The 21,741-nt window shown below is 37.7% G+C and overlaps 1 long non-coding RNA gene across 1 annotated transcript; it reads left to right on the top strand.

Moving 5' to 3' along the window:
* The first annotated feature begins 4,903 nt into the window (after positions 1-4,903).
* LOC134484259 (uncharacterized) lies at positions 4,904-7,098 on the top strand. The gene is made up of 2 exons (XR_010061677.1): positions 4,904-5,083; positions 6,590-7,098. It is a non-coding gene; the product is annotated as an uncharacterized LOC134484259 (long non-coding RNA).
* Positions 7,099-21,741: the final 14,643 nt, after the last annotated feature.

A 21,741-nucleotide genomic window follows, 5' to 3' on the forward strand; every position in this document is an offset into this window, starting at 1 on the left:
GGTTTATTGACAGAAACTATCCTCCCAGGCCAGGTCCTGAAACAAAATCCCATAACTGTTCAACTGACCCGTTCATATGTGTTTATGCAGATTAAATAATCTGCAGTCTGGAAGGAAAGGGAGAGTTACAGACTATAATACCCAGCTGAAAGAGGTGGGCATCCCAATATCCTGCCAGTCTCACTGGAGGATGTTGTCATTACCTGAGAAGAAACTGGGACCATTAATTATATAAACCATCCAAGATCTGAGATCTGCATTGAAGTGTAGAGGCTACTTACCCTATACTTCCTATCTCATATACACTCAGAAATCTGAATCCTCCAGGGAAAATATGTAGACTGGCTTGTACTTGAAAGATTTATTCATCAGGTTCCCTTTGGCAGAGGAGATAAAATTCAATTTTGAATGACAGTTACAGAGGGATATAAAAGTGGGCAAATAATTTAAACCCTATACATCCAAGGATTTCAAAATTCTCCAGTCGTGTCTGTGGCTGGGCTCAGAAGTTTCCCAGGTACACACTCTTACAAGATATAGATAATGTCCTCCTCTCTCCTGAAACTCAAAATAATTGAACAAGGTACACTGAGGCACTGGTCTAAGAGTTATTCACTGAGCTAGCAAGGGTGAGCTAGAAAATTCACCGTTTATATTAAGAGGACACCAATCTTGGGAAAAATCTGGGGGAGGCCAAAGAAACCTGTATCAGGGAATGGTTGCTGTTATCCCACTGGTCCCATCTCTAAAGGTTACGAGATTGGTTTGAGAGATTCTTGGTGTGGGTGAGTATAGTTCTGCCTGGATACCAGGGTTTTGGAGAAATAGCAAAGCCTCAATACGCAATAAAACATGAGGGTACTAGGACGAATAAGCATGGATACAAATGGTATGGAGTTTGACATTTGATAGTTTGTTTTGGTAAGAGCCCAACATTTCAAGGTTCCTCAGAATGTTTTTTATCTGTTTGTTCATGAAAGAGATCAAAAGATACTACATGGGGGATTTACAAAAACACTTTACAGCTGTGAAAACACCTTGTAGTGCACCTGTCCATACAACTGGACCCTATAGCCTCAGGATGAATCACTTTTCTAAAGGCTAAATTAGCTGCCCCTATTCTGTGAAAGAAGCAGAGAAGTTAATTCTGAGTCAGTATTTTATACTCCTATCATCCAAGAGAGTTGAAGCCTTTCTACAAGGAACACCACAACCGGATTTTTTTTTCATCCTTATTAACTTGATTATTTCTTATTTACATATCGATTATTATTCCTCTTCCCGGTTTCCTGGCTAACATACTCCTAACCCTTCCCCCTCCTTTTCTATATTTGTGTTTCCCTCCACATCCTACGCCATTACCGTCCTCCCCCCAACAATCACCTTCACTGGGGGTTCAGTCTTGGCAGGATCGAGGGCCTCCCCTTCCACTGGTGCTCTTACTAGGCTATGCATTGCTACCTATGTGGTTGAAGCCCAGGATCGGTCCATGTATAGTCTTTGGGTAGTGGCTTAGTCCCTGGAAGCTCTGGGTGGTTGGCATTGTTGCTCATATGGGGTCTTGAGCCCCTTTAAGCTCCTTCAGTCCTATCTCTGATTCCTTCAACAGGGGCCCTGTTCTCAGGACAGTGGTTTGCTGCTGGCATTCGCCTATGTATTTTCTGTACTCTGGCTGTATCTCTCAGGAGAGATCTACACCTGGTACCTGTTGACCAGCACTTCTTTGCTGCTTCATTCATCTTATCTAGTTTGGTGTCTTTATGAGTATGGGCCACAGGTGGGGCGGGCTCTGAATGGGTGTTCCTTTTGCCTCTATTCTAAACTTTGCCTGTCTATTCCCTCTCAAGTATATTCTTGACAACTTGGCTTCTATATGTCCCTTTTGTACACTAACAGATACTATTATTAGACCATCTTGGAGTGTAGTTGGAAAAACTCACATGACATAAATGCTGTTACCATGTTGTGTGCTGTAGACATTCAGATGCTCTCCCTGACTGTCCTGAGGTAACAACAATGGTCCGATTTTTGTGAACAGACCTAATGGAATACTGCCAAACCCCATCCCATGAAAGACACTAATGCAGTAGTCAACACAGTTGTAAGTATTTTAATTAAACATGGATCGAGATACCAAGGAGCTTCAACAGTTACTGTGATTGAAATTATTTTCACACAAGATGTAGACACAAGAATATAGGACCAGAGAACACAAATGATTCATCAGTCTGAAACAGGAGATCAAATGGGGAAAAGGGAAGCCTGTCATCTTGTACATGGACAGACATTATGCTTTGGATACTCCACATGTCTATGCTACAATACGGAGACAAAAATTGTCCTCGTTGCTGAGCAAAAGAACATTAAGAAGATAGAGAAAGTCTTGGCTCTCCAAGAGGATATTTGGTTTCCCCTATGATTTGCTAGGCATCACTGCTATGGATATCAAAGAGATGTCTACCTTGAGTATAAAGGTAACAAGATCACTGACCTAGATGCCCAACAAGTGTCCCTAAGTCCAGTGATCCTACTGATCTTCTGGTGACATAACTAACCCACTGCTACCTGAGACTTCATAGTGTAAATATGATGTGAGTATGCAAAAGGATCAGATGGATACCTTGAAGCCACAGGTTGATACTGAACAACAGAAGGAAAGATCATTCTTTCAGAAAAAAATGCTGTTTTCTGGTAACTCAGCTTTACCAGGCTACTTGACTTGGGTCCACATAACTCTATGAATTGCCAGCAACAATGTATGTTATACCCACCTACATTGGACAGCATGGCAGGAAATGTCTAAGCCAGATGTCAGGTTTATACTTACATAAATAAAAGACAGAGTTCATTTGACAGAAGAATTCCATATGACTGGCCAACACTATGATGAATTATGGGAACCTGGTTTTACTGACATATACACTGCTAGGATAGGATAAAGTATGTGCTTGTTTTTATTGATAACTTTTCTGGGGAGAAGAAGCTTTTCCAACAGACAGAAACTGGTGAAAGAGAAACTAAAAAGCTCTGCTTCGAACTTTTCACCCAGTTTTCCCTCTCACTTGGAATGCTGTCATGGAATAGCCCAGCTTTTATAGCCAAAACCTCTTAATTAATAGTCAAAGTTTTATAAATAGTGTGCAATTTTTGTGGTGCATATATAACTCAGATATCTGGGCAGGTGGAAACGAAGAACAAGTCATAAAAAAAAAACAAAAAAAGAAAATACTATGGAAACTCCCAGTAGAGTCCAGGGAAGTATCCAAAGACTGTTATTATTTGATTGAGTCTGCTGCATTACTTGAGGGAGGGATTCATTCATATAATAGTATGTTTAGAATATATCCCACATTACTTCTAATGTGCAGAGATTAGCAGTTGGAAGAACTGTTCTAAAATTTCTTCAAATCCTAGTCCTCCAGGTTTCCATAAAATCTATTCTTTGTCCTATCATATAATGGCACTGAACCTCTAAATCCACTAACAATAACACATTGTTGGGACCAAGTGGTAGTGAAGCTGCATGAGTCAGGAGATATGTGATGATTTTTTCCAGTCCTACAGCTATGGGTTAGGTGGAATTCTAAAATGGATTCTGTGCAACTAGGTCAATAATGTAGAATCGACATAGTCCATGCCAAATAAATTCCCTCCTGTTCTTATGAACCTATTGAATTTGAGGTTTCACTGGTCCTCAAGACATTCCTCTCCCTGCCCATCTTCCTGAATCTTATGTTTTGCCTGAAGAAAGAATAATGGTAAAACATCCAAAACTCTCAAGTCTGGCTCTTGGTACACAGGAAGGTAACTATTAGAGAACTGATATCAAATAGGACTACAGAACTGCATTCTGTAGTCCATGTTGTCCTTTGCTTTACTGATGTCTATTTATCATTTGAAGTAGGTAGACAATATTCTTACTGTTACATTCACTCTATAGCTGGGCCCCCTTTGTTGCCACACTCATTGCAAAAAATGGATTTGGAAATCCGAATTTTTAAGTACACATTCAGGAATATATATATATATATATATATATATATATATATATATATATATATATATATATATATATATATATATATATAAAGTCCCCATCAAGAAATGTAAAATAAGAAAATGAAATTCAATATTGATTCAATTAATGTAGAGAGCTGCGACGTGCCATGCCTCAAAGATGGCACTGGTTTCCGCCTTCCACCCTCCCAACCGTGAGTGCTCCTTGCAGTAAACAAGTCCTTATTTGGCTATGTCTGCCTGGCCCGCTAGCTTCCGCATTGTGATAGCCTATCTATATGACCACTGCTAGCTATTTAAGTATGGTGCAGGGCATTCCCCAGAGAGAGAGAGAGCCAGAAGAGAGAGAGAGAGCCAGAAGTGAAAGAGAGTCAGAAGGTTGTATCAATGTTCCTGAGTAAAACTGCTTCAAGAAGATCTCCTGTGGTCATGTCTTCCTTTCTGGTCGAGGTTGGGCATGGCAAATTAAAGGTCTGTTTGGAATATAATGGCCTTTGGCAAACAGAAAATCTAGCACATTTAACTGTATGTCACAGGATTAGATCTGGGAATAGAATAATTCTCCAAAGGAATTTTCTCCACTACATACTCCTAGATCTTTTATACACATGCCAAGCCCCTGACTAACTTTCTGCAATCAGAGCATGTAACCACTAATGAAGCAAAGAGAAGTTTCTAGCTTTAGAGAGATGTAGTACATAAAGATTTCCACTGTGTCACAGGAGACACACTTGTAAGGGCACCCTCGAATCTGGTCAATGTAAGGAAAGCAATACAGCAGGTAGGCCATGGCAATTCTCAGTGACATCATCATTAGGTCCTCCCTGAAAAATCTATTGTATCCTGGGGAGCCCTAGCTTCTGTGAGGTCACAAGTGTTATCATGACAGCAACTACCTCTTTGATATTCCTTCATTACCTCTAGGGTTTACTAACTTTACTCTAATTCAGAGTAAGCAGCCATTTGGGAGTGATAACAAGAGGATAAAGACATCACAGATGGGGAGAAGGACCTGGCCTTCTGTCTTGGTATAAAAAAAGGAAGAAATATGTCATCCATGAGAAAGGTCAGTGAGTCCTGGATAGGAATTGAGTGGGTTCGCTGAAGAGATAGCCTTGATCTGAGCCTTCCACATACGGGAATCAGGAGCTGCGAGCCTCTCAGAAGCATCTGGACTTCAATGCTTGTTAAGGTTCCTGGAAGTCAGAGATTTTATATCATTAATTTATTTATTCCAAAAACCTGGTGTTGGGAAGGGCAAAGTAGTTTTCCTGAGAGGTCATGGATTTTACTCTTCTTGCCCAGAAGAAAAAGGACCTAAGGAAGAAGGGCAAGACAAGTATTGTGTCCTCAGCTCGAGTAAACTCCATGCTTTGGATTCCTATGGTACAGTTTGTGTCTGACACTGATATCTGGTAGAGAGAAGGGCTACCAAGTTGAGACTTCATCATCACAGTCTTTTCACTAGTATTACTCTGACTACCTTTCCCTGACAGTGACCCTTTATATCTCTGAGTCAAGAGAACAGGTGAGATTAGCTGATTTTTTAATTTCTTTCATTTTTGTTATTTATTTATTTATTTATTTATTTATTTATTTATTTATTTTTGTTTCTTTTTTTCAGAGCTGGGGACCAAACTCAGGTCCTTGCGCTTCCTAGGGAAGCACTCTACCACTGAGCTAAATCCCAATCCCCCTTTTTTTTCATTTTTAAGCAAATCTTATTTCTTTTATGAATGGATATTTCTATATTTACATTTCAAATGTTATTTCATTCCCAGATTTCTTTACATAAGAGCCCTAACTGGTACCTTAAGCCTTCTTCTATAACCCCTCTTACTGCAACTTGATATTTCCTTGAACTGGGAGTCAAACCTAGGTTTGACCCTGAACTTCTTCCATTTGTGCCCATCGAGGCCATCCTCTGCTACATGTGCAGTTAGAGCCATAGGTCTATCCATGTACAGTCCTTGAATATTGACTTAGTAACAGAAAGCTCTGGTTCATTCCAATTGCTATTTTTATGGGGATGAAAGCCCCTTCAGATCTTGCAATCCTTTCTCAAAATCTAACAACAAGAGATCCATTTTCAGTTCACTGGTTTGCCACTAGCAGTCACTTTTGTATTTGACATGATCTAGTTGTGTGTCTCAGGAAGTATCTGTATCTTGATATTGGTAGCATGTATTTCTTAGCTTCCTTAATCTTATTTAGTTTTGATTTTTATATTTTTATATATAAATTTCCATGTATATGGAATGCTCTGAATGGGATTACTTCAGTTTCTACTCTAAATTCATAGATATTTTTGTTTCCCCTTTTAAAAAGGAGCAAAACCTGCACATCTTGGGTGTCCTTCTTAGTCTTCCAGTTAGTTGTCTGTGGTCTGCATCTTGGGTAACTTGATCTTTTGTGCCAATATCCACTTTCGGTGATTTCATATCATTTATGTTTTTCTGTGATTGGGTTACCTCTGAATTTCATGAAATCATTGCTTCTGATAGCCGAATAGTACTACATTGAGCAGATGTACCACATTTTCTGTATTTATTCCTCTGATGAATTCCATTAGGTTTCCTTCAAACTCCTGGAATCATTAATAAATATGCTATTGGAGGAGATAAAATAAAAACTTCATAAAAACAACAAAAGAACAGCAGATAAGGGGACAGGACCGAAGGCGCCTCAGACATGGCAGGCCAAGCCTAAAAACAAGGTCAAGAAATTGTTCCAGGAACTAGCAGCCACCATCTCTGCTGAGTCATGGGCCATCCGGACGAGCAACTCCCTGTTCCGCTACAGTTAATAGTTACCAAACTCCCTGCTCTGCAAATAAAGATAAGACACTCTCCTACATTGTGAATACTCCAGCCCGCATGTACTGCTTGGTGGTTAGACCTTGTACCCATTTCCCTTGCTGATATATGAATCAACCAATCAATTATAACCACGCTGAATCCCCTTGACTTCCCCTATAAAAAGCCTTAAATATCGACTCTTGGGCTCGACTCCTCTGTCTCCTGTGTGAGATATGAGCCGTCCCAGAGCTCTGATAATAAACTGCCTCGTGTGCTTTATGTCAAGAGCTGGTCTCTCGCGTTTCTTGCCGGAGTACCATCTTGTGATTCGAGTGGGTTCTCCTGTAAGGGGGTCCTACACTATGAACATATTGAGCATGTGTCTTCATTGCATGTTGGAGCATCTTTTGGGTATAAGCCCAGGCTAGGTAAATCTGGGTCCTCAGGTAATGAAATTTCCAATTTTCTGAGGAATTTCCAAACTGATTTCCAGAGTGATTGAACCAGGGTATAACCCCATGAACAAAGAAGAAGCTTTCCTCTTCTTGACATCCTAATCAAAAACTGCTGTCTCCTGAGTTTTTTATTTCAGCCATTCTTACATGTGTGGGTGAAATCTCAGGGTTGTTTTCATTTACATTTTTTTGATGACTAAGTAGGATGAACATTTCTTTAGATGCTTCTCAGATATTTGATTTTCCTCAGTTGAGAATTCTTTGCCCATTTCTGAAACCCAATTTTAATAGGGTTTTTTTGTCTCTCTGAAGTTTAATTTCTTGAGTTCTTTGTATCTATTGGATTATAGCTCTCTATCAGGTGTAGGATTAGTATAGACCTTTTTCCAATCTGTTGTTTGCTGTTTTATCCTAATGACAGTGTCCTTTGGCAGGCAGTTTTCTATGACAGTGAAGAACTGTCAGTTAGTGAACTAGAACAGGGACTGGCTCCTTCCTGACTTCTCTATGTGTCCTGTACAGTAATTGGGGGAACTAAACAACCATGTTCTATCCCTGCAAGGCATGTCTATCTACAGTCATGGTTCTAGAGAGACCTATCAGTGATTCTGGTCATCTTCCCAGCAACTGTATGCTGAGGGAATTTGTAGTTTTCATCCTGGCTTCTGTAACTACAGGCTATGGTGTTGTGAAGCCAAAATACACCATGTGCATCTGTGAATTGGCCTGAGGAGACTTCCTCCTTGGATTTCTGAAGCATTGCTAAGTTAGTGAGAGGTAACCAGCACCCCCTGCTCACCAGAGCTCTGGGAATGCTGACATTCTTGCTTTATATCTATATGAAGCTAGGTCAAAAGATCACCTGTCAGGTAAGTTCTTGAATATCCTTCAGCATGCTAGCATTGGGGTGCAATGAAATATGATGAAGGAGAGGTGTGTGAAACCATGAACTCTTCTATTAGAGATCAGAGAGACGAGCTATTCAAATTCAATTGACTGTGTATATTTCTGGTCTTTGGCTTTGACCATGCAGATCTACTGTCTCATACTTCATTGTTCATGTGTCCCAACTGGGTTGAAAGCACCACTCACAAGTGTTCCCCATCCTTCATCCTATGGTCTTAGATTTTAGTGCAACCCTCCACATCTTATATTCTAAATCGACTGTCCTAAATATCTTCAACATGCACATCTCTATTATCCCTACACTCTGTGTGTTTGTGTGTATGTGTGAGTTTATGTATGTCTATGTGTGTGTGTGTGTGTGTGTGTGTGTGTGTGTGTGTTTGTGTGCTTAAACAGTTAGTTTCATACAAGTTTACAGAAACCTTCTTACTAAAAAAAGTCTATGTAAGAAAACTATAAACAGTGGATTGGTCAGAAACCAAATGCTCTCCAACAACATGACCTTCTAGAAAGGGTAGTATAATCAGAAATAAGAGAATAAACTTGAAAGTAAAACTTGGAGGAAATATCGTGATTATCTCCATTATCATTGTGAACTGTGAAATTGTTCCCTTTTTTCTGTGGCCAGACATGAGGGTTCTGAGGCCAAGTTGCATCCTGTGGATCTGAGAATAAACTGAAGGAGGCTGTCAATTCAGTCACACGAAGAAGGTGAAAGAAGTGAGGAGACAGTAGCAGGCCATTGTGACACTGCCCTCACAATGGAAACATGGAAGTGTTGACAATCACAGAGTGGGAATCTCATGTCTGAACTTTGACACCCAGCTAGGGAAAGTGTACCATGCACAATCCATGGGTATGCTCAGATGAAGCACTGTTGAAGGAAGGTGATTTCCCTTGTTAGCTGCATCTCAGGGTATGAGGAAGACCATTCAGCCTCTTGTGACATGGGAGATCAGAGTAATAAGAGACAGACAGAGGGGACAAATCAGTGTTTGTTTTTCTGGACCATCATAACTGCATTATCCAGGCTAAGGATTTGATTGTGGAAGTCTAGTGTCTCACATTGGTATAGTCCAATCAGTATGGAGTCTCAATAGAACAACTGACCCCAGGCTTCTTTCTTAGTTACTAGAATTTAGAGGCAGCCCTTCATAATTTGTCTTCTAGATTCACAAATTCTTTTATGGCTTAATATTCACAAGGCATATACTTTCATTCTCTCCCTCTGTATGTGTCTTTCTCTGTCTCTCTGTTTCATATCTCTCTCTCTCTCTCTCTCTCTCTCTCTCTCTCTCTGTTTGTCTACATCCCTGTCTGATTTTTCCTCTTTACTACAACAGTCTTTACTAATGGTAACATATTTAATGCCAGTTTATGCACTTGGTTCTCTCATAAACCCCACTCTGATCTGAACTTGGTGTCCTCTGGAGAAGCACAATTAGAAATACAGTTGACGTCCAACTCTCCTAGACTATAACTTAAACAACTGAGAAGATGCAGAATATCCAACAACTTCCCAACAAGCCTAGGTCCCAAGGAGCATGTTTGGAAGGAAAATAACTAAGATCCAAGAAATGCATGCCAGGTTGCCCATGGGCTGGCTTCTCTTTGCAGGGACTGCCAACATGAGGAGAAAGATAACATGGGGCTCTAATAAACATGTATAGTTTTAGAATACCTAGTCACATCCCTTACTTTAACCTTCCCTGTCTGGATTTTCCTACTGGATGTTGTACATAAATGTAGTAGTGACACCCTTTCAAGCAAATAGAAATTGCCACATGAGGCACCCAACAGAAGAATTTGACTTTTCTTCCCTCGTTGATGCACCTTATCAGTGTCCTACAATATCTTTTCCCCATGACGGATGTTTTGTGTGTGTGTGTGTGTGTGTGTGTGTGTGTGTGTGTGTGTCTGTCTGTCTGTCTGTCTGTCTGTGTGTGTTTGTCTGTCTGTCTGTCTGTCTCTCTGTCTGCCTGCCTGCATGTCTTTGTCTCTGTCTGTCTGTTTTTTCCACATGATACCTCTCCATAGTTCAGCTTGACTTCTTACTTGTTCATTCCAAGGTTGACCCATTGTGGTTTCAGTGAGTGTTTGCTTTTGCTCTTTCAAATTGTACCTGCATTAACCGATGCATCTGTAGCCAGACCAGTGAACAGCAGGTCACATAACAAACAGCTGCAATGCTAAAACATTTTATTTTTCAGGCTCTGAGCAAGTTTTTATCTGAAATTTTATATTTTTTCCTTACTTTTCACTCCCCCACCCAAAATGTACTACTCTGAATCGTCCCCATGTCTTTGCTTACTTGTGTTTATATACCTGGTCTACTATGAAGGCATCATCCCAACCCTACACCATTACTTACAAGGAGCAATGGATGAGGAAATTGGAGAAACTGATCATTAGCTACAGAAGATGTACCCTTAGAGGGATTAGCTGTGTGGAATCATTGCATCATTGAGAATCATCCTGACCTAAGTTGTCAACTTCCTTTCTTCCTTGTCATTTTGAGGGTGCTACATAAGGTGCAGAAGAACCATTTTGGGGCTTTGTTTTAAAATTGAGTATTCAATATCCATACATGAAGGGGGGAAAGAATTCAATAAATCAGTGACATCTCTGTCTTGAGAAGGGAGACTGATTAAAAGTCTTTCCTTGTGTCTTAGACAAAGCTCCTGGAAAGGGCAGCTTGGCTTTTTGATTTGGAGAAGATCTAGTTAATGAGTAGTTATGTGCTCTTGAAGGGGACCCTCCTCTGGATACATTATTGTATGCTGGAATCACCATGGCATTCTCTGTGATTCCACTAGTGTTATGGAAACAGGAGGTGCCCTTGTGCATTTAGTTAATGCTTATTGCTTTATCCAGAGACATGTTTTTCAGGATGATCAAGCCATTTACAAAGAAAACAAAGAGCATTCAGAAACGAGAGAGAAGAAGACTAAATTAGGACTTTTTTCTTGGTATAAAAGTGAAAAAAAATCATCAGGTGTAAACCAGAGAGAGTAAGCTCTGGACTGGTGCTGCGGAGCTTCCTGGAGAATTTGGGCTTGGGTCAGGCCTTCTAGGATTAGGACTTATGATCTGAAACCTCTCGATTCTTAAAGAAGGGACCGAGAGTCAAGAATATCTGCAGAATATTTGGCAGACTGCCAGGAATTGACAATCATGCAGAAGGTCTGTTATGAGTTCCTTAATTTCACTCTCAATGAAAAAGAAAGCCAATAGGAGCCACAGGGATAAAAACTTTGACTCTCTGGGAAGAGTACTGGACTTAATCTTCCGAGGACTCCTGTACACGCTATTGACTTTTATGACAAATATAGAGAGTGGGATACTCCCCTGGACATGTATAAAGATCTCAGACTCATTTTTTTGAACATACATGATTACGGCTTGGTGGTCCAAAGCACTATGGACTCCAAGACTTACCTGTATATATCTAACAATCATGGCAGTGAGCAGGAGAGAAGGGAGAGAAGGGAGAGAAGGTAATAGTTCTTTTTTTTTTATTATTATTAACTTGAGTATTTCTTATATACAATTCGAGTGTTATTCCCTTTCCCGGTATCCCGGCAAACATCCCCCTCCCCCTTCCCCTTCTTTATGGGTGTTCCCCTCCCCATGCTCCCCCCATTGCCGCCCTCCCCACAACAATCTAGTTCACTTGGTTTCAGTCTTAGCAGGACCTAGGGCTGCCTACTAGGATATTTATTGCTACCTATGAGGTCAGAATCCAGGGTCAGCCCATGTTTAGTCTTTAGGTAGTGGCTTAGTTTCTGGAAGCTCTTATTGCTTGGCATTGTTGTACATATGGGGTCTCGAGTCTGAGAAGGTAATAGATCTTGAAGAGAGCTTTCCTCCTCTTTCAGTGCTTCAAAGTATCTGTAGATTTTCCCTTTCCTCATGCTTCTTTTTGGGGACTCAGCATGTTTTGTCCTGGGCCTGGGCCACTGCTCTTGTGGTTCCCTTGTGTTTTTCTACAGGGTCTGCTGGGAAGGCAACATCCCAACCTCCTATCATCAATGAGCAAGTAGAGCAGATTAAGAAGTTGGAGAAACCTGACTATTGAGCTCCAGAAGAAGACCTGTGAATTGAGTAAATTCACAGAGATACTGACTCATTGAGCCAACAGGATTTGAACAAATGATAGCCATTATGCCCACTTCTTTGTTGACTGTCTTGACCTCTCTCTGTTAACCCCAGTTTTCTCACATACAAAGAAACTGGAACTCCAAAGTCCTCATGCACAAACTAATTTTCTTATGTGAATCTCAGTGGCAGAAATTGAAGTCAGGATAGGAGTGTGGTGGGAAGCTATTTCATTTCTCAGAACAACAGAATCTATAGTTTGAAAACAGCCTTGGGTTTCAGCAAGTAATGTGTAGCCCTCATCCTGGATTTGAATAGCCAGAAAATGCATTTTCTGTACTCAGAGGAGCACAGAAAGCTGGGCATCTACAGTAGCACAGTAACTTAGACTTAGATAAGTGAACATTTATTTATTTATTTATTTATTTATTTTAGAGATTTAAATTATTTGATTTTTGTGAATATACTGTAGCGGTCAGATTCACCAGAAGACGGCATCAGAGGCCATCATAGATGGTTGCATGCCATGATGTGTTTAATGGGAAATGAACTCAGGACCTCTTGAAAAACAGTCACTGTTCTGAATAACCTTACCAGCATAAATTACATTTGATCATCATCATCATCATCATCATCATCATCATCATCATCATCATCATCATTATTATTATTATTATTATTATTATTATTATTATTATTCTGCAAATCCAAACAGATCAAACTTACTCTCCTCCAATGCTCTTCACACTACCCTGTCTCAAGAAGAACATACAAAAAAGAAAGACACAATAATAGCTGTCCCTGGACCCCAGCACTAAATGAAGAAAAATTTTACGTTTTCTTAGCTATGGAGATTTTCTTGTTGACTGGGCTCATAGCTTGAAACTTGAAATCTGGTAGACTATGGAAAGTGGAGCTGCTTTTGGAGGAAGTTACTTACCTATGAGGAGCTGGGAAACAGTGAGCAAGAGTAAGATGTTGATCCACCACCTGATCCTTTGCTGAGAACAAAGTCTGCTCTTCACAGCCTGGGAACTGGGTAAGCAGGGTAAGCAGGCATGGATAACAAGCCAATACTTGTGTGTAAATGTTTGTAAATTTGGTATATAGGGGGAGAATTTCATTGACTTAGTTGAATATATCCCCTGTCCACTAAGTTCTTATCACATTCAAGGAAACATTGTTTCATTTTGTCTACCCTGGGTCCCACAAACATTGTTTCTCATTCTCAATGCATTTCTTCATTGATAGGACTCTTGAGAGAACTGAGGGTGCTAGAGAAAGCAACAGACAACAAAATTCTACATTCTATAAATCAAGGCCTTCCATAAGAAACACTTCCTTGTAGCTATGAATTCAGCATAGAGGAAAATTGCAAACAATATCTGATAATTGAGGTGATATCTAGTACACACGCCTTTTGACTAACTATTCAATGGGAGGAAGAAAACATCAAAAATTAGCATGAGATACAAAAAAAAGAGACTTAAAAATGAATCAGATCTCTGTCACCAAGTACAAAGTGGTACCAGTGAGGGTCACAAATAACATGAAGTGTATTTGTTTGAGCCACAGTTACTCTGTTGGTGTCCTCAGATTTTCAGATGTGCTTGAAAATCTATCACAGAAGACTGTATTTATATCATACACTAGTCCAGAGAGACCATACCTAAAAGTACATTATTTTTTCTACAGTACAGGGTTGAAACTTCTTCACATCACACATTTGACATGTGGCTGAAATTAAAGTTCTACATAGATGAAAGCATTCCCTCAATCCTTGTCTTAGCAATTTGTTTTTTTTTTTTTTTGTTTTGTTTTTTTTTAATTTGGATAATGGCTGAATATTCTGCAGTTCCACACCTGAACTGAAGTGACTGTACCTGAAACTGTATTTGTAGAAGACATCTGAATAGTAGTTGACATTTTTAGCCAGGTTTGTCTCCAAAAGGATCAGTTGAGCCTGAATAAGCATGCATAGACATATTGTAGATAAGGGAATCACGTAGTAGCCAAAACATTACAGGATCAGCCTTCTGTAAATATTTTTCTTTTACACAGGTCAAGGACTGTGTATCAATGGCTGTGTTTCATAGGTTGTAGACATTATACCACCCTAGATGATAATATATCAAGAAGAATTCCTTAGGGCCACACAATTTGATCTAAGTATCCCCACACAATTCTCAGCCAGGAGGGACAAGAAATCACTTCACGTGGAAACTTAAAATAATCTGATTTATTGTATGTGGACTGTTAATAAATAATTAACAACCACCTAAAAAGCACATGCACATATACAAGATGCTATTCTTAAATTAACCAGAGGCAGTTTGCAACCTATATTTAGCACAAAGATATTGATTCCCCTATTCACAGATTCTGATCAGAAGCATTGAGTATTAAGAAAACTATATTAGAGCTCACTTGTGTATCACATGACTGTATAACTAGGTAGTCACAGCAAACATGACATTCAGGAAGCATATCCTGAACTTGCCAAGTATCAAGGGAGTGCATTTATCTAATGAAGTCTGGGAATGAATCACAAATGTCCAAAATACCAGCTGGACTTTCATTTACAGAAAAATAAATACTGGATGAAATTTCGGGCAAAATTCGTATCTAAATACTCCAAAAAATATTTATCATTCAGCTCTGAATCCCTAAGGAGAGGTTAATGGAGGCTATTATGAATTTATACTGTACCCCGGAGATATAAGTAAATGGTACAATTTGAAGTTATTAGATATATTGAAGAAGGATACAAAACAAAGAGGGTCATGCTATCTTTGAACAAGTCTGCTTCTCAAACATGTAGCACAAGTTACTGTGTAGTGGCCTAGACACACCCACACCCACACACACACACACACACACACACACACACACACACACACACACACAAATAATTGACTCGCTCTGTGCTGTGTGTGGCATGCTGGATTTATGCGAGATACCAGGTGTGTTCTCCACATGTAAGTTAAACACAAAGTCAATGAAAAAAAATTCATAGGCAAATGGGTGGACACACATAGTACACACTCATTGATAGGTAGTTATTACCCCAAATGCTCAAATTACCTAAGATATAATGCAAAACCACATGAAACTGAAGGAGGACCAAAATGCAGATGCTTCACTCCTTCCCTAAAAGAGGAACTAAAATATCCATAAGAGGGTTAGGGAGGCAATGTTTATAGGAGACTGAAGAAATGGCCATTCAGAGTCTTTCAGACATGTTGCATATGTATATATGTATATGTATGTATGTATGTATATATGTATATATATACATATATATATATGTATGTGTCTGTATATATATGTGTGTGTGTGTATATATGTGTGTGTGTGTTTGTATATATATATGTGTGTATATATATATATATATATGTTTATATGTGTGTGCTTGTATGTATGTATGTATGTAGGTATGTATATATGTATGTATTTATGTATATACCAAAACATGATATGATGGATGAAGCTAAGAAGTGCATGCTGACAGTAACTGGATATAGATCCCTCCTGAGATACGCAGCCATGTGAAACACTCAGGAGAATACCAGCCTCAAATCACTGAACTAAGAATGGGACCCCCTTTGGAGAAATTAAGGAAAGGACTGAAGGAGCTGAAGAAGCTTGCAACCCCTTAAGAAAAAACTGCAAACCAACCAGAGATTCCACATACTAAACGACTACCCAAAAGACTTACATGGACTGACCCAGGGCTCCAACTGCATATGCTGCAGTGAATAGACTAATTGGGGCATCATGGGAAAGGGAAGCCCTTGTTCCTACTAAGGTTGGATGCTTTGTGTACGGAAAGTACAGAGCGATGCTTTAAGGAAGGGGAATGACTGCGGAGGGGACAACCATTATAGAAGGGGAGGGGAAGAATTTAGAGCTGATGTACAGGAACCACAGAAAGGAAATAACATTTGAAATGTAAATAATAAATACCTAATTTAATGAAAATGGAAAAAAGTTTAATCTTACAGTTCTAAAATCTTACTGTTCAATATATATAGCTTTTGAAATTTTAAAATATTTATTTTCTATGAAAATTAATATTGTACATGCATATGGAATACAAGTGCTCACCACTATATTAATTAGTTATATGGAGCCTGAGATATGAACTCAAATATTCTAGAACTATCTTTCAGAATCATTTTTAAAAGTTTTTGAATTATTTCTAGCTGTTCTCTGAGTCTGACACTTCTTTATTGACTATGACCAATTGTTTTTAAAAAGATACAGAAAAGTTACTTATTCTTTTACAAATATTGTTACACATATTCCAGCACTGATTCAATATTAATTAGGGTGGTTATTATAAAGTATTATTAACCTATTGTCTTCATATAAAAGTAAATTCTGTTACTATTTATTTATTGTATCTTTTGATTTACTTTATTGTATGAAATATCAAAATCTATATTTGCATCCCATTATTTAATTAAAATATTAATTTCATTAATTGTAATATGGCCCAGATGCAGTGGACAATGGGAGAAATGTAAGGACTGTCTCCTCTTTGTTAAGCTTGTATCAAAACCCGAAAGGTAGAGTGACTGATATTGAAATGTAAAACGAAGTAATTACGTATGGTGTCCTATGCTGTGAAAATGATAAGAAAGCTCAATATTTTAGATTTTTAATATTTAAAGGAAACAAAGTTATTTTAGATTGCTTTTTAAAGGATGTCCTTCTGAGGAGATAATTGTGCCTTAATAATCATTGCTCACAAATGTGATACACTGCTATGCTTATTACTTGAAATTAATAATACCTGGAGTAGGAAAATCCTGAAAGAAGCTTCATCCACTCTACTCCTATCTATTTAGAGATTGGATATGCCAAAGATAAAAAGGGTTATCTTTCATCTTCATTTAATTTTATTTAATTAAATGAATGTTTTCAATAAGAAATATTAAAGACTATAGCCAAACCTGAACAGATTTTTGTCACAGGTTATTGTTAGTCTTCTCACTCTGTGTAATTTCACTATAGAGTAATGCAATATTGTTAATGTGCCTGAGGCATTCATCCCATTAAATCATCCACTAACCTTCAGCATGTTCAAATTACCAACATCCATATTGAAACCTGTACCAACTTTTAACTTTATTTCCTTTTCTGCTCTATTACAATTTGATGCCATTTTTCTAGTATTTACCTTAGATTTATAAATCAACCTGCTTATGGAACCACTCAGAATCACTTGTAAATATTCTTCAACAATTTTCACTCAATATGAAAGTTCAGGTCTTTTACACATTTTGTTTACAATTGCATGAAGCACTTCCCTGCATGAGGTCTTCTTCTACAACTCTGCTTTCTCTTCCAGAAGTGGTCTGCCTATGATTCCTGTCACATAGCCAGGTTTCTGTTTTAGGTCTGAGTAGAACTAGAACTTTGTAACAACTTTGTTTTCTTGTCTAAAGTTTCAATGAAACAAACTCTTGGTACATAATTTATTAGGGGAAAATAGAACATTTTATTTTCTCAAATAAAGAGCAACTATAAAATGGTTGATGTAGAAAATGGTTCAGAAAACAGAAAAGGGGATAGTGATCACATTGGTGACAGAGAAATGATAGTTACCGGTATGAGAACAATGTTAGTAAAGATAAAAAATAATTCATCGTGATTAATTTTCATGAGAGTACATGAGGATTTGTTAGAGACTTAAATATAGTGATAGGACTTGAGGAAGAATGCAGAGCAGGGTGGAAAGTAACTGAAGATTTGAACTTGGAGACAAAGTGAGATGTTTTGCCTTTAAGTAGCAAAGACAAGATGATGGGTGATTTGACGGATTAATATAAAGGAAGTTAAGTATTTAATGTCTGTTAACTACTTGGGGGGAATTTTCAAATAGACATTTTATTTTAAAGATTAGGGCTGATAAATCTCCCTTTAGGTATTAAAATATGAACATAATTCACATTTAAAATTTTGCTTCATATAAGAGATATTTTCACATTTTAATACTAGTTATTGCTTGATTGATGATTTAGAGTATGTGTTATTTGTCTACTTTTCATCTGTGATCTTTCATCTTAGTAACTATGTATGTATGTATGTATGTTTGTATCTAATTATCTATCTATCTATCTATCACTCTGATCTATCACATATAGCAATCTATTTGTTATATTTTCTACCTTACGTAGGTCTAGTAACCTGAAATTATATCACCTGCTGGAAAAACTAATTAGATATGTCACATGCTAAAACATATATACAGCGACATTACTAAATTCAATCTTTGTGATTTTATGAAATAGATGAGGAAATTTGATAGTATAAAAATTAACTACCTACATTGAATCTATTTTCTGAACTGTGATTTTAAAATGAATCAAAATTCATAAAGCAGCTTTTAAAATTAGTGAGTACTAATGTATTTAACAATAAAGTTTCATAAAATTAGAAAATAGAGTGCATTTGTATGTTACATATTTATATGTATATACATGTACGTATACACATACAAACAAATATATATATATATACATATATATATATATGTTTAATTGTGTACACACACATTTATATGCATATACACATACACACATGTATAAAGATATATACATATGTCCTTATGTACACATACATTTATAGACATATAAACACATATACATACATACATACATGATATTTCAAAGTATAAACCTTGCTTTTAAAAGAATTTGCCTAGGCATGACGTATACGGTTTAGCCATAGAAGAGAAAAATGATGTTTTTGCTAAATGGGTCTGTCTGTGTACTCATTTTTGCTTGTTTGAAATGATGATTGTATTAGCGATCTGACTTCTATGTACTTGGGGATTGATATGATGTACTTTGCTTGTCTAATTCACTCATACACTTACTCAAAAAATAAGTGATTCTTATTATGTTTCCAGTACATGTCTGGAGACTAGACTTATAAAAATAAATTTGTAGTTTCTGCTTTCCTTCAAGGGCTTCACCATCTAGTGAGGATATAATCAAATATCATTATTTATTAAGTATATAATCTGCACAAATTATTTTCCTCCTATTATATCATTTTGCTCCTCCAAAAATTCATTTAGTTATCAGTACATTTCTTTTTGTAAATACAAGAAACAACAGTGTGAAAAAGTCCTCTTTAAAGTCCCTTGTACTGTAAGATACTAATGGAGTTAAAATCCAAATTCACATAATATATTGCTCCAAGTCATTTTTAAAAATGTATTATACTTGCTGCCTTGACTCACAAAGTTCATAAATTAAGTATATTCTTAGTAAAATATAAAAAAATAAAATCTAAGGGAAATATATTAATAAGACACAATTTTAAATTGTTTTGCACTCACATATTCCCTTCTATATCTTTACATTTAACATAGAACTAGAGAGTTGGTAATGTAGCTCAGTGGTAGAGTGCTTGCCTATCAAGTGCAAGGCCCTGGGTTTTGTTCTCATTTCCGGAAAAAAAAAACATAGAACTAGAAAAAAATTAAAACCTCTACCACAACTTCCCACCACCCTGGGATCATTGTTTGGAATGGAATTTTATAGATGAAAAGTGAAAAAAAAATGAGTGTATGTGACCCTTCTAGTAGATGCTTGAAAAAAAAAACATGTATACTTAGGTTGAGGTTCTACAATATAAACCTGACTTATCCCTACAACTAGATGGCGTGTTCTTTTGGCCAAACAGAAGAGGAAAATTAACAGATGAGCTCCAGGTCTTACACACATTATGTTGTATATTTCCTTGACATCATAGTTTTGATAATTATCATCTTAACTGAAGGCAGCGTCAGGCTTACATATTCAAAAGCACCTTGTTGTTACCTTTTGTTAACTAACTGTATTTTATTTCATACCAGGGTAAAAATAAGTAACTGCTATTGAGGTTGTTTTAAGGGTTTGTTGTAATATTACAGCTCATAAGTTATAAGAATTTTTAAACTTTTTATATTGGAAACATGATCAAAGCATCTACACTTTCTTGATTTTTCTCATCTGATCACATATTGGATTACCCATTTCAACATTGGCTGCAATAGCTGTAAATGATTGGAATAATCTCTATCCCTCTGAGGAGAAAATGATGTACAGGATTACTCAGCTACAGTAATATATTTGTAGCCGCAGAAAACGTTTCAAACATCTTATATTTTTCCAAGGGAATGTTGACTATACAGGCTATGGCAAACAAATAAAGCAGCAGCAGCAAAGTTTGTGGAACTTGAGTCTCTGCTGATCTTCAATTCCCTGAGACCAGCACAGCATATAGCTTCTCTCTTTCCAGGCTACTGACAGAGGCCTGGCTGTTCTACTAGGTTCTGCAATTGCTGCTATTTCCTGTTTGTTATGACAACTCTACAAAACTGAACTCCTAGTGTATTCGTGAAATATTTGCTAATGGAACAAGCTGTCTCTGCTAACCTGTGAACTGAAATTCTGCTTTCCAGACAACACGGAAGGGATTTGCTCCAATGAACCTTTCTAAACGGGGCCACCACCCCCAACCCCAATGCCCCCCCCATCCTTTCTTTTACCTCAGGTGGGCAGAGGAGATTCAAGCTTTTAAGAGTCATCATCAAACATAGATATTTGGAAAAAATAAAGTTTTAGTTTGAAGAGTTACCAGCTGTGGCCTGTCCTTGGAGTAGAATCTCACTCAGGCATTTGACATATGCTGCATTGCAGGACCCCGAGGATAACAAGATAACTGCAAAATGACTGGGATTCTCTGGTTCTGTATATATCAGTGAATATAAAATTTTCATCAATAGTGGCAAGAAGCAGGAGGTTTGGGGTCTTGGGGAGGGAGAACAAAGATGGTCCCTGTGTGCAAAATGCATGGCATCACACCTTCATAAATTCCAAGAGATCTGGGTCAGAGAGGGAGTGACAGACACACACCAGACGTGCTGAGCATTATACCAAAAATGGTAAAGAGCTAAGTTTTGTGCTGTATATATTTTCATAAGAAACTAAACAAAGAAAACAAAAACAAAACAAAAAAAATAAAGAACCATGAGTATGTATAAAGATCGACTGGACGAATTTTGTCTAAGGCTCTCAATATTCAATGCTAAATAAATAATCTAAAATAAATGATGACCCACTCATTCATGGAGCTGGGCACAAAGTAAACTTGGCGATAGTATTTTGAAACAGCATTGAATCCCATGGCAAGTGTTCATTGTGAAATACATTGAAAATATTTCCACGCTATTTTTTATTCAGTGGGTACATGTTTTTAGTCATTTGTGTGAACATTCAGCTTCTTGAGGTCCAGGCTCATTAACCATTGTATTCCTGATTCAAGGATAGCACTGACAGCAGTGAATCATGATGAATCTTGTCCAGTGAAAGAAGAAGGAATTGAGGGACTAAACTACTGATCAAAAAATTCACAGGTAGGGAGGGATCCATGGATCCAGCCACATATATAGAAAAGGATGGCATTGT

Source organism: Rattus norvegicus, chromosome Y (genome assembly GCF_036323735.1).
Source record: "Rattus norvegicus strain BN/NHsdMcwi chromosome Y, GRCr8, whole genome shotgun sequence".
Classification (NCBI taxonomy): Eukaryota; Metazoa; Chordata; class Mammalia; order Rodentia; family Muridae; genus Rattus; species Rattus norvegicus.